Genomic DNA, 12,248 nt, shown 5'->3' with positions numbered 1-12,248 from the left:
AGGCATTCTTGACTACCAACGCTGATATATACATATATGTATATATATATATATATATATATATATATATATATATATATATATATATATTGCAGGAAAATATTTCTTGGACACCGGCAAGTCGTAGCAAAAAAAGAAAGACACACGTCGAAAAAAGAAAAGGTTTAACGTTTCGGCTGAGGGACCGGCCTTCGTCAGAACATATATATATATATATATATATATATATATATATTGCAGCACAGAAAGATACGGGACGAGGGACTCGGTACGCCCACATATCAACCTTGGTCTGTGTCCTTACCGAGTCCCTCGTCCCGTATCTTTCTGTTCTGCTACATGCATTACGAGGGCTCTGGCTCCAGCAGTTCGGATATGCCAATTGCTAACCCCGACCTCCTACCACGTCTTACGTGGCGGCCGCTGGGAAAGAAGACGTTCTACGTCTCCCGCGGTGGTCGAGGGGCGGCGCTAGTTGACCGGCCTCAGAGGACTTGTAAATATAAACCGCCGCGGGAAAGTCGAGAGAGAAGCCGCTGCGGGATAGCATAATTGGTCAGTGCACCGCACGCGTAATGCGGAGATGTGGGTTCGACTCCCGCTCCCGGAAACAACGGCGGATTTTTTCTCGACTTATAATTTCGCTTATTTATCACTGTATCAAAGAAACGTGGCAAACACACGTCATTCTCCACTATTAAATATTTCGGAAACAGCCGAATAGCACTGTCAACAATGACTGCAACCTTGATATATATATATATATATATATATATATATATATATATATATATATATATATATATATATATATATATATATATATATATATATATATATATATATAAATATATATCAGTGGCCTACTGACGTTTCGACTGGAGGACCAGTCTTCATCTGTGTGTGCGCATTGGTGTATGTACAATGCGTGTGTATGTATGTATGCTGTGTGTGTACACTGTCGCTAATTGGATATTCGGTTATTTGGCCGTGATATGCTGTCCAAGGATATTTTACACGGATTCCAATGGAACGACTCGCCTTGATGTCAAGGCGCACAAAATAGCCCTCAAGCTGAGGGCTCCGTGGCAGCCCTACAAAACCACGTGTCTGACATGTCTACGAGCCCACATAACTTTATTCCGCCGTTTCATGAGCACAGAGATGACTTGGACGCTTAACCTCTTAAGGTTCGAGAGGGTCGATGCAGCTGAAAATGGCCGGAGGATAAATGGGCCGTCGGATTGAGCACATGTCTCCCCGGAGACGGGCTCTCTGTCATCGAGAGGATAACGCCAGAAGATTCTCTGGATTGCCAAAAAGTCAAGCTGGCGCTGCTTCAGCGGTTCCTTTTTACCCCTCAAGGGTATAATGACAAATTCGGCCTAGCCAAAGCTAAGGACGCGAAAACCGAAACTGAGTTCGCTACGCGACTCTCCGGTTATTTTGACCGATGGCTCGAAACGTCTGGGATACTCAAGACTTTCAAAGCATTACGCGACAAGATGATCGCGGAGAAATTTGTGAAGTGTTCATTCGATCTGCCTATTTTCATTAGGAAAAGGCTATATTCAATAAGGGTATTTTCATTAGGGCAAGTCGACGAAAGAAATGAATGAAACTTGCGATCGCTTCCTTGATGCCCAAACTCTGACAAACTTGGGGAAGGTCAGGGACGAAAAGAAAGTGCCGCATGCAGACCTTCCTTCCAAGAGAGCTCCAACCTGATTTTTATGTGGAAAAACTGTGCGAACCGCGCCACACTGCCGAGGAGTAGGCCTGAACATCTGATGCGGAAGTTGCGGAAAACAAGGGTATCACGCAGACAGCTCTCGCTCTAAGCCTCCTGATAAAGAGCAGGTGTCGGCTTGCGCTATGCGGAAGCGTCGTCACGACAAACCGAAACAGCACCACGGGAACAAAGGCAAATGGGCCCCAACACGTTCCCAGCGCAAAACACAACGCGAGCTCAAAAAGAAAAGTGCCGCAGGGCGTATTCCTGTTATAAGCGGTGAGATCTACGGACAACGAGTTTCCGTTCTGAGAGACACCGGCAGCAACGCTGTCATCGTGCGACGAGACCTCTTTCCAGATAGATTCCTTACAGACCATGCCTGAACGGTCGGTTTTGTGGAAAATAAGACAAAGTCCTTTCGAGGCCCTGTCGAAAACAGTGAGAATGTCATCCACCAGTGCTCACGGCTATGACTGATTTTGCGTAGTATGGTGCACAGGTCTGCGGGCTGTCTTAATAGTTGACCCCTGTCAATTACGACTTCTGCAACGCTTATTTTCAACTGAAAGGTGAAACAGCTTAAGCCTAACCCGGCTAGTGCTGACTTCAAATGACTGCATCCGTGGCAGTGGCAATAGTTATATATGAACCAAATATGTATTAAAAAAAGAACAAAGACCAAGACCAAGCTATATTGTCTATAGAACAAGCTCTAGTGGGTGTCAAATTTTTTTTCGCGTAAACCTAAGCTTGGGTACGGTCATGACAACAAACCGACTCAGATTCATAGGCCAGTGACTATGGCAGCCCCAGTTGGAAGCTCACACCAGAATCACCATTTTTTGTCTCGTCATTACTGAAACAACCCCCACAACATAATAACGTACTTACTCCCGCTCTAACCCGAATGACAATTAGCACTGCCACCAAATGCTCATGGCTGTTACACTACCTCCCACATGACTAAGACTGCACAAACCAATCAACATCTCCTGCGTAGCGCCTTAATGCAACTCATTATGACAGAACCTTTGTTACTGGTTATTCAGACACCTATTTTGGATGCGAAAGCAACACGCCCACCCACAATCCAAAAGCAAGTGGATTGCCCCATTACAGTGCAAGAGAAATTGAAAAGCTCAAAGCCAGTCGACGACCAGTCATTCAAACGTGATTGTAAGATAACAACCAAGACGTCGCACATTTCCTTTTAGAGGATTCGTCAATGAATATTACAGCAGCCGTCAGAGAATTACTGCGAAGTCTTACATGTATACATGTAAACTTAGGAGGTGGTCATCTTATTCTCCAAATTTGCGCCTTCGAAACATCGCGACAAGTGATGCCTTCTATTCTGGTGTCATAAAAAAAGCAGAGATGCGTCATAATTTTTATTTGCCACGAAATAAACTTGATGCCAATTACAACTGACATGCGACACAAAGTGTCAGGGGCAGAATAAGTAAAAGTTTAAACAAGTTTGCAATATCAGCATTAATTCGGATGATAAGTAGTATTCCCGTTATTACGTACGTCAGAGAGGCCGAAGTACAAAATAATATTTCGCATTTGCTACTGTGTTACATCTAATTATCGGCGTTGCTCCATACACAGCGCCTGTATTACACGAGCAAAAGCGTCGCAAAGCAGAGGTTTATAATGTCTGATTCTCTCGGTTCTGTAAGCTTGGCGAGACTTCAGAGCAGAGACTTCAACTTGGAGAGACTTTAGGACAGAAGCTGGTTCTTGACTTCTCAGGTCTTCAAGAAGATCGGCTTCTGTCTCGTTTGCTAGATCTGGCTCCGAGATCACGCCCTGCGAGCTGTTGAGGCTGCGGTGGGCCGGGACCTTGATGTCAAGATTGGCCATTCGGGTCTCCTTCAGGAGTTTTGTGGCCTGCTTCTGACTGTGTACCTCGACCAAGATCCCGAAGGCTCTTTGCTTCTTGTCTTTATCGGAGTCCCCCATCATACTTTCAGAAAATTTGATATCAAGAACACGGACTGTTCTTGATAGTCCTGGCTTGTTCAAAAGATACGACCTGAAGGGGTTGAAAGAATACTTCGGTGCGGCCGATTTTAGGGGGCCGATCATTGGTTTGGGGGAATTTATAAAAAACCATACATCATGTATAAAAGCAGGAGACGGGGGTACTTTCTTCGCTCGGGTTACCCTGATACCGAGAGAGGTCCCGGAGCTCCCTGCCTAGTAAACAGACGGGGAGCCCATCCACCGGAGCTTGACCTGGGCTCCGACGGCCACGGTTTGAGGTTTCTACCCTTCACCTTTAAACTCATTACCACGGTCGGTTACTGCGTGAGTATGGGGGCTTGGGGTCCGCGGTGTCGCCAGTACCGTCACCAAGATTACTCAAGCTGCCCCGTGCGGGGAAAGTACGACTCTTTGTGACTATTTTTCCGGCACTAAGTAAACGCATCTGCGAATGATCTAAATATATACCGCACAGCGAAATAACGATATACTATTGGACTTATTTATGATCATTTCTTGCTTTGTCTTATCTACAAACATTTTTTCCTAGTTTCAAGTAACTGTTTTGCTACAGTAGAAGCCATTTTTCACGCGTGCGTCGTGTGTCCAGATACCTTATCAGACCTTTTCGCGAGAGCTACCAGTCTTTGTGGAAATATATTAGTTTATGACAGGACGCCATTAGTCCCACAAAGAACGTTTTTGCTCTAAATACGCCAGGGAGGAGCCAGTGCATGTATCATGGTCGTCTTTTTTTATGCCGTGTTTTAGTATCAGCCCCAAAGACCGTTATCTCGGCACGCTGCAAGAAGTTGGTGATAACTGGTAGATGCCCTAGTGGTGCTACTGGCATCTTTATTAGGCGCAGCGCTGCGCTCACATCAGCCCATTTCCCGTACAGGGTCAATATAGTATCATTAACCTGAAGTTTTGCTTGGTGCCTAAACCTAAATCGTGCGATGACATAGCAACTAGCTCATATTGATACATTAATTCAGGTACATTATATATATATATACATTCATGATACATTATTTCATAATACATTATGTATATATAGTAGGAGCCAGCACAACCCTCAGACGGCCAGGAGCAGCAACAATCGCCTGTATTATTTACCATATTGTGACTGAAGAATCAAGCAAAGTATGCTGGTGATCATGTCCATGTGATGTTATAACGGGTATGTGAGGTAAAAAAGTATATAACGGGTATGTGATGTAAAAAATAGTATACCACAAATAGACATCAAATTGCCACAGTCTGTGGTTGCCACACGATGCATAACTAGTTTCCCACTACAAATTAACGCTCATACAGTCACAGCGAGCTCAGGAGCATATTCGGCTTTGTTGCTGGAGCTTTTGGCGAATAATATTGCATGTGAAAGCACCCACCGTCAGCGTCATGAGTAAGACGAGCAAGTAGCAGCAGTAGTACGTGAATTGATTGTACTACGTCAACAAACTGGCATGCGATTCCTATGTGATATACACTTGATGGATTTGACGTCGTGAGGGCATTCAACGATAATTTTGTATTGCCATTGATGATATGGCGGACTTTGTCTACTTACGACGTATTTGGGATAACCCAAAGACAAAGCGTGAGAACAACGAGAATATACGGCGGGTACGTCTCGTCGAGGTGCTAACAACGGGCTTCAAGTTGATACGTGTGAGCCAGATTAAGATGCGTCAATGATATGACGAGGCTGTTCCACGAAATACCAATACGTTTATTATACTCGTGGTGAATAAACCATGTTTTGGGAACACCAGGCCGCTAGCATACGACGCCTTGAAGCTTGAAGCTGTCGTTCAACGATTTAAAGTTACCTACCCTGTTGTACGGTTACAGCAAACTGTTGACGTCGTCGCCTTGTAGGCCAACGAAAGCCGGAGATTTGCGCTGGTGGCTGGTCACCATCTACGCCGACGAGGCAGGATGCAGCGGGCTTTCCTGCTCCACCTGGCGGAACCAAGCTACAAGAGTGCAGTTAGATCAGACAGAGGCGGGGTTTTTCTGTCGAATGAAAAAGCTGTCAAACTTTGTGTAATTTTGCGTTATAATATTTCATATTGTAATATTCTTGAACATTACTGTGAGGTGATGCTCTCGGTGTGACGACGACGACGACGACAAGTTGGCGGACATACCCCCGCAGTACTCGTGGATTATATCCGTGCTGCGAGTATGGCCACTTAGTGTGGTTACGCCAAGAAAGAAGAAGCGGCAAGCTAAACAAGGGAATGACGTGGGCCAAAGGGAGGAGCTGGTGAAGCCACGCTGGAACGGAGGAGAACGCCAGGAGGAGTGAACGGAGCATGTTGGAGGAGCGCGACGTCCAGGTCGAGAGAGAGAGAGAGAGGAAAAAACGTTTTATTGAGCATCTCCTTAGGTTAGAGAATACTCGTGGCCACAGGCATGAGCCGAGCGGCGACGTCGGTAGCTCGGGTGACCAGGGTGGTTTGCACGCCTGGGTCCGCGCTACGCAGTGCCTTCTCCCACTGCTCCACGGATGTGATGAAGAGAAATCTATTTTTAGGGCAGGCCCACATTATGTGAGGTAGATTTGCTGGAGCACCGCATAGGGGGCAATCAGGTGTGGGGTATAATGACGGGTGAATGTGTGTTAGCCTTGCGGGGTTTGGGAACGTGTTTGTCTGTAGGAGGCGCCAGACGTGGGCTTGCTCGTTAGTTGTTTTTTTCAAGCCGTAGGGTAGAGCCGGCGGCAGAGGCGGTAATGTTGCGTGATATCATTGTAAGACACTAGTCTGTCCCGTGTAGACCTGGCTCCGTGGTTTGGATACAGGCTAGCTCCAGCCCGTATGGTGAGGCCTCGGGCCATTTCGTGAGCTGCGTCGTTTTCGTCGAAGCTAGAGTGCGCCGGTGTCCAGACAAGTTCTACGGGGGACAAGAGGGGATTTCGGTTCAAAATTTTCAGTGCTGCTTTGGAGATTAGACCGGCAGCGAAAATTTGAATTGCGGTTGTAGAATCTGAGATTACTGTGGTTGGGGTGGTTTGTAGTGAAAGTGCCATGGCAATTGCCGCCTCTTCCGCTGTCTCAGGACTGAGGGTCTTGACAGTTGCGGTATCTAAAGGGGACCCTCCGGTGTTCACTGTGCGATCGCGTAGGCCTCGTGGTGTATATACTCAGCTGCATCAACGTACACGACGTTGGGCTTGCTTCCAAAGTTTTTCTGAAGAGCTCGAGCTCTTTTTTCCCTTGGCTCTACGTGGTGTACGTGATGCATGTTTCTTGGGATTGGCCTAATTATCAGGTTTGCGTGCGTGTCATTCGGTATCGGGAGTGCGCCAGTTTGTTTAGCAGGATGTTTGATACCTATGTATTGAAGGATGTGTTCTCCTGTGGGGGTTTTGGATAATCGGCCGTATTGATTTAACAAGTGGGCTTCAATAAGTTCTTCGGCTTTATTGTACACTCCTAATCCCTCGAGTCTGGCTGTGGACGTGCACAGGGGCAGGTGCAGTGCGGATTTATATATTTTTCTTATTACTGATTCACTTTCTTTAGTTCTGCGGTACTTGGGTTTAGATATGGTAAAGAATAATTTATTCTGCTGATGATAAACGCTTGTGCCAGCCTAACCCTCTCATCTTCTTTCGAACCTTTTGGCTGTTTGAAATTCGGGGAATCATACAAATTGTTCGGTTGATATGTCTCTCGATTGTCTGGAGGAATCTGGTGTTTAACCTGTTGTTCTGGATTTAGGGGCCTAGGAGTTTTAGTGCTGAGACCTCTGGAATCCCATTGTTGTCAATGTGTATTAATTGTCGGGGTGTTGCTGTTTACTTCGTTTTGGGGGGATTAGAAGGAGTTCATATTTATTTGGTGAACATAATAATCCTGCCTTCTTTGCTTCGTCTACTACAACCTGTGAGGCCCTCTGCAGAGTCTCCTCTATGTATGCGTCGCTACCGCCTCTCATCCACAGAGTGATATCATCTGCATACAGACTAAATTTCAGGTCAGGGATCAGGCTTAGCTTTTTGGGAATTTTCAATATTGCCAGTATAAATAGGAGCGGGGAGAGCACTGTCTCTTGCGGTGCGCCCTTGTCTGAAAGTAAAATAGTGTTCGAGGTGACGCTTCCTATGTTAAGTACTGCAGTTCTGTTTGTAAGGAAGTTCCTGATGTAGTTGTAGGTGCAGGTTCCTGGGTTAGTTGATTCTAGCCCTTCCATGATAGCAGCCTGGGTGACAATGTCAAAAGCCTTGGCAAGATCTAGTTCCAGGATATCCGCCGTGTCTAGGCTATTTGAAGGAGTTGTAATGTCATGAGATAGCTGGAGCAGAATATCTTGCGTAGACAGTCCGGCCCTGAAGCCTATCATTGTGGGAGGGAGCTGCTGTGTATCTTGTATGTGCTATGTCAGTCTTGCTAGGATGATAATTTTCATTAGCTTTCCCAAATATGAGGTTAAAGACATTGGTCTTAGGTGTTCGAGAGTTAGGGGTTTGCCCGGTTTCGGAATAATTACAACTTTTGCGTGTTTCTATGCCTGAGGGATGACGCCCTCTTTCCAATAGTGATTGAAACTCTTCGTGATGTTAGTAATAGACTCGTCATCTAGAATCTTTAACATATTGTTGGTTATTTGGTCTGTGCCAGGGGCCGACCCTGAGCGAAGATTAAGTATCGCCGCATGCTCCTCTGCCTCCGTTATTACCCTGACCATCAGTGGATTTGGTTGCCCACCATACTGGGGGAGGCATTTTGGAGTTTCAAAGGAGAAGTAGGTTTTTCTGACTTGTTCTATCAAGTCTACGTCAGTGCCTGGGAAAGCTTGAGAATTAGACAGTCCGTGTCTTTGGTCGGTTTTGCTGTGATCTGGGTCGAGCAGATGTCTGAGGAGCTGCCATGTTTTTCCTCATACTCATCTTTCCTTCCATTTGATCGCAAATTTAATGCCGTTGTATGGCTTTATCAAGTTTTTATAGTCTAAGTTTTAGTTTGCGGTTGTTTTTGTTTTTCCGCCATCTTCTTTGCATGCTTTTGTAGGCTTCCCGCCGATAGTTAAGGTGTGGGTCAACAGCTTCGGACGGTATTTCCAGATCCAGGTTTTTTGTGGCGGCTTTTACATCTTTCAACAGCTGTTCGACCCATTGATTTATGCCTGTTATATTCTCAATGCATTCGGTTCATCGCTGGACTCTTGGGTCTTTCGGAAGTCATCCCAGTTTGTGAGGGTTTTCTGCCTTGGAACGCGTGTGATTTTATGTGTTAGTGTCAGTACAGTCTGTATTATAGAGTGGTCGCTAACGAAAGATCTGTCTGTTACATTCCAAGTGGCTTTCCTTGTGTTTAGTGTGAATGTGAGGTCAGGGGATAAATCTCGCTGTACACTGTTGACGATTCTGATTGGCGGGTTAACTTCTGTTTCTAGCGTGAGGTGATGTATTTGAGCCTGATACCAGAGGTCTCGTCCTTTAGGGTTGCACGTTGGGTACCCCCATGTCGTGTGATGTTCATTAAAGCCTACCACTATGATGAGAGCATGAGGTCCAGCTTCTTTACGGGCTAGTGAAAGTAAGAGCCTAAATTTATGGTCTGTAGCTTTCGGAGCACTATATAAGTTGAGTACGAAGAGTTTGGTTTCTCCTCTGTTTTTCGCTAGCATTGTTACAAAATCATGGGCAATTTTTACGCTGTCGAATAGGGTTCTATAGGCAGGTAGATTTCTGTTTACCAAGACTGCCGTTTTGGGATCATCAGTGTTTTGGAAGGCTTTGTATCCTGGCAACTTCACTATTGTGCCTGTTTCCTGTAGTGCTATTATTTCATAGGGGCGTTTCCAGGCTTTGTAAATGCAATTGTAAACTGCCCTTTTTCCGTTTGAATCTTCGGTAGTTCCACTGCCAGACTCGCACGGTACCGATTTTTCTATTAGAATTGTTGCCCATATTGGTTATCTCTTTGGGGTGCCTGCACTGCGGGGTTGCTTACTGTTTTTAAAACACCCTGCATACAAGGGTGCAGCTCTACTCGGAGGGATTCTATGGCAGCTTGCAAGGTTCCCATATTGGTATGTAATGTGTAGTAGCTTTTCTGAATTTTCTTGAACTCGCTATGGAACTCTGTTATGTGTTTCCTAGTCCATGAGGCGTTGCTTTCTAAAATGGTAAACCTCCTTTCATGGTCACTTAGTTGGGCTGCTCTGTATTATCTGTCGCTGAGACTCTTTCAGTGGTTGCTCGCTTCTTAGCAGCCGGCGGAGCCCACCCCAATTCGTCGTGTTGTAAATTTTCAATTTGATTTCGGAGTGTTCTGTTCTCTTGTCTTAAGACCTGATTTTCCTGCCTGAGCAGCGTGATTTCGGCTCTAATGCTAGCTAATTGTTTCGCTAGATCGGGGTGTATTGGGGGGGGTGGATTTCGTGGAGTTGAGGAGAAGCTAGAAAAGCACCGGCAAAGCTTACCGACTTGTCGCCGCCCTGCTGCTTGTCGTGGGTTGCTTCCGGCGCCGTGCTCCTGGTAGAGGCGGATCTTCCCCGCTCGGCTTGTGGGATTTTCTGTCGATTACCTGAGGGGGATCTTGAGTGGTGTCGAGATTGAGACTTCGACCAGCTTCTTCTTGACTGGCGGGTTTGAGATTTCGACGAGCTTTTTCTTCCAGTGGGGCTGTTTGATCGTTCTCTTCTTTCAAGGAGGGTTGGTCCGGTATGGGGGTCTTGTGCGCCCGAGGTGTTCTCCTTTGCCTCGGCGACGGCTTGAGCGTATGTCTGCTGTGTTCATCGCAGCTGGAATCTCTTGGAACAGTCGGCAGAACCCGTGAGGTGCTGTCGTTCGCACACCACACACTTGGGGACGCAGTGATGTCGTTCTGCAGGGTCAGCTGATCTACACTTGGAGCATCTGGCAGTGGGCATTGAATTTGGGCTCACTTCTTGAAAGTGCCCAGGTTGCCAGCGGGCGATGCATGCTTCTGTCTTGCGCCTGAATGGCTTACACCGGTACGTGGCAGCCCGGTATCTGATCCAAAAGGGGACCTTGGTGCCGTGAAAAAGAATTTGCGAGTTGTTGGAGCCGCCGAGACGCCTAGCTTCCAAGATCTGCATATCGGGGTTGTATTCAACTATGCTGCTCGTAATTTCTTTCGGTGTGTCCTCTTCCGGGATGTTAAATATGACACCCATGGCCGTGTGTGCTGGCGTGGAGACATGCGTGGCCATCTCGTAGGATTTGTTCCTGACAGTGAGCGACTGGATAGTAGCGTATTTCTGGGCTCGTTCTTCTGACGGGGTGCTGATTAGGAGATAATTGGAAATTTGATGGACACGGATCTGGTCGGCCGGGTTTCGGGGGACGTTTGCTGCTTGAAATATAACGTCGGCAAGAGAAGCTTGGGCCACAAACTTGAGGTTTAGTCCTGCTCTGGGCCGGAGAACCACCTTGATATCCGCCTCCGGCAGTTGCGTCATCGGTGGACTTCGGCGAGCCGGTCGGGTCTTGCGGGATTGTTGAGCGTTCTGTTGTTTCAGCGGGGTAGGGTTCTGTAGTTCGGTTTCCGCTTCGTTGAAGGCGCGTTGTCGCCTGCGTATTTGTGCCCACTTTGCATCGTCGAGTTCGCTTGGGTGAATCTCTTCGCCGTCCACGGCGGCTTCCATGACGGTCATTGGGAGCTAGGCCCATTCGCTAAGCCTAGCTCCGGCGTGGTCGGTGAAGACTGCGGATTGTCGCCAAGATAAAGCAAGAAATCTCCGAAAACACTTGCCCATTTGAATCCTCTAAGGTTCCGACGCCGATGAATAGCAGAGTTGAGGGTCCGGGCGGGGAATTTCGCCGCACAAGGCGAAAAAACACAGAGCCCAAGCGAGGCGCGTTGGAGCACGACGGTGACCACAGCGCCCTCCCCCCCCCCCCCCCTCCAGGTTGAAGACTCCAAGCTCGTCGGGTTTTCGAGTCCAGGACTCGAGAACGGTCTACCAGGCTCCTTGGCATCCTGGGGCCGAGGCATGACTCCTGACTTCTGGAGGCGCGCAACGCTGGCGAGCTCTTTCCTTGGACGACCCGCTGCCTGCAGCGCTTCGTCGACGGGCAGTGGCTGGTGGCCAGGTGCCTGCTACTAGATGGCGCCCGATTGCGAGCGGGTGCCGAGCAGACTGCTGTCTACGAGGAAACCGTTGCGTGCTTGTCGTCGACATTCCGGCGTACGCGACGCCGTCATCGTAGCCCCGCGACGCCTCCCCTCGCGTCGTCATCAGAACCCACGATGCCCTGCGGGTAACGCCGTTTACCCTGAACTATTGTTGTGGAGTTTACTTTGTTTTTTTGAAGTGCTATTCCTTTCTGTTATATATAATTTGAAGAACTTTGAGGTGTGATTTGCTTTCGGGTGTAATCCTTTGTGGTTTGGTGTGTATTGTGTTTTAATAAAAATATAAGTTTCTTTGTGCCGTGCCAAGCGCCCTCGTCTATTTGTTTGCCTTGTGGCAAGACTGTGTCACCACTGAATACCTAAAAAAAAACCTGTGGTGATTCTTCGTTTCATCAAAA

The sequence above is a fragment of the Haemaphysalis longicornis genome, unplaced genomic scaffold, assembly GCF_048455015.1.
Source record: "Haemaphysalis longicornis isolate Haplotype H1 unplaced genomic scaffold, Haemaphysalis longicornis Haplotype H1 scaffold_9, whole genome shotgun sequence".
NCBI classification, from domain to species: Eukaryota; Metazoa; Arthropoda; class Arachnida; order Ixodida; family Ixodidae; genus Haemaphysalis; species Haemaphysalis longicornis.
Note: the sequence above shows the minus strand (reverse complement) of the source record.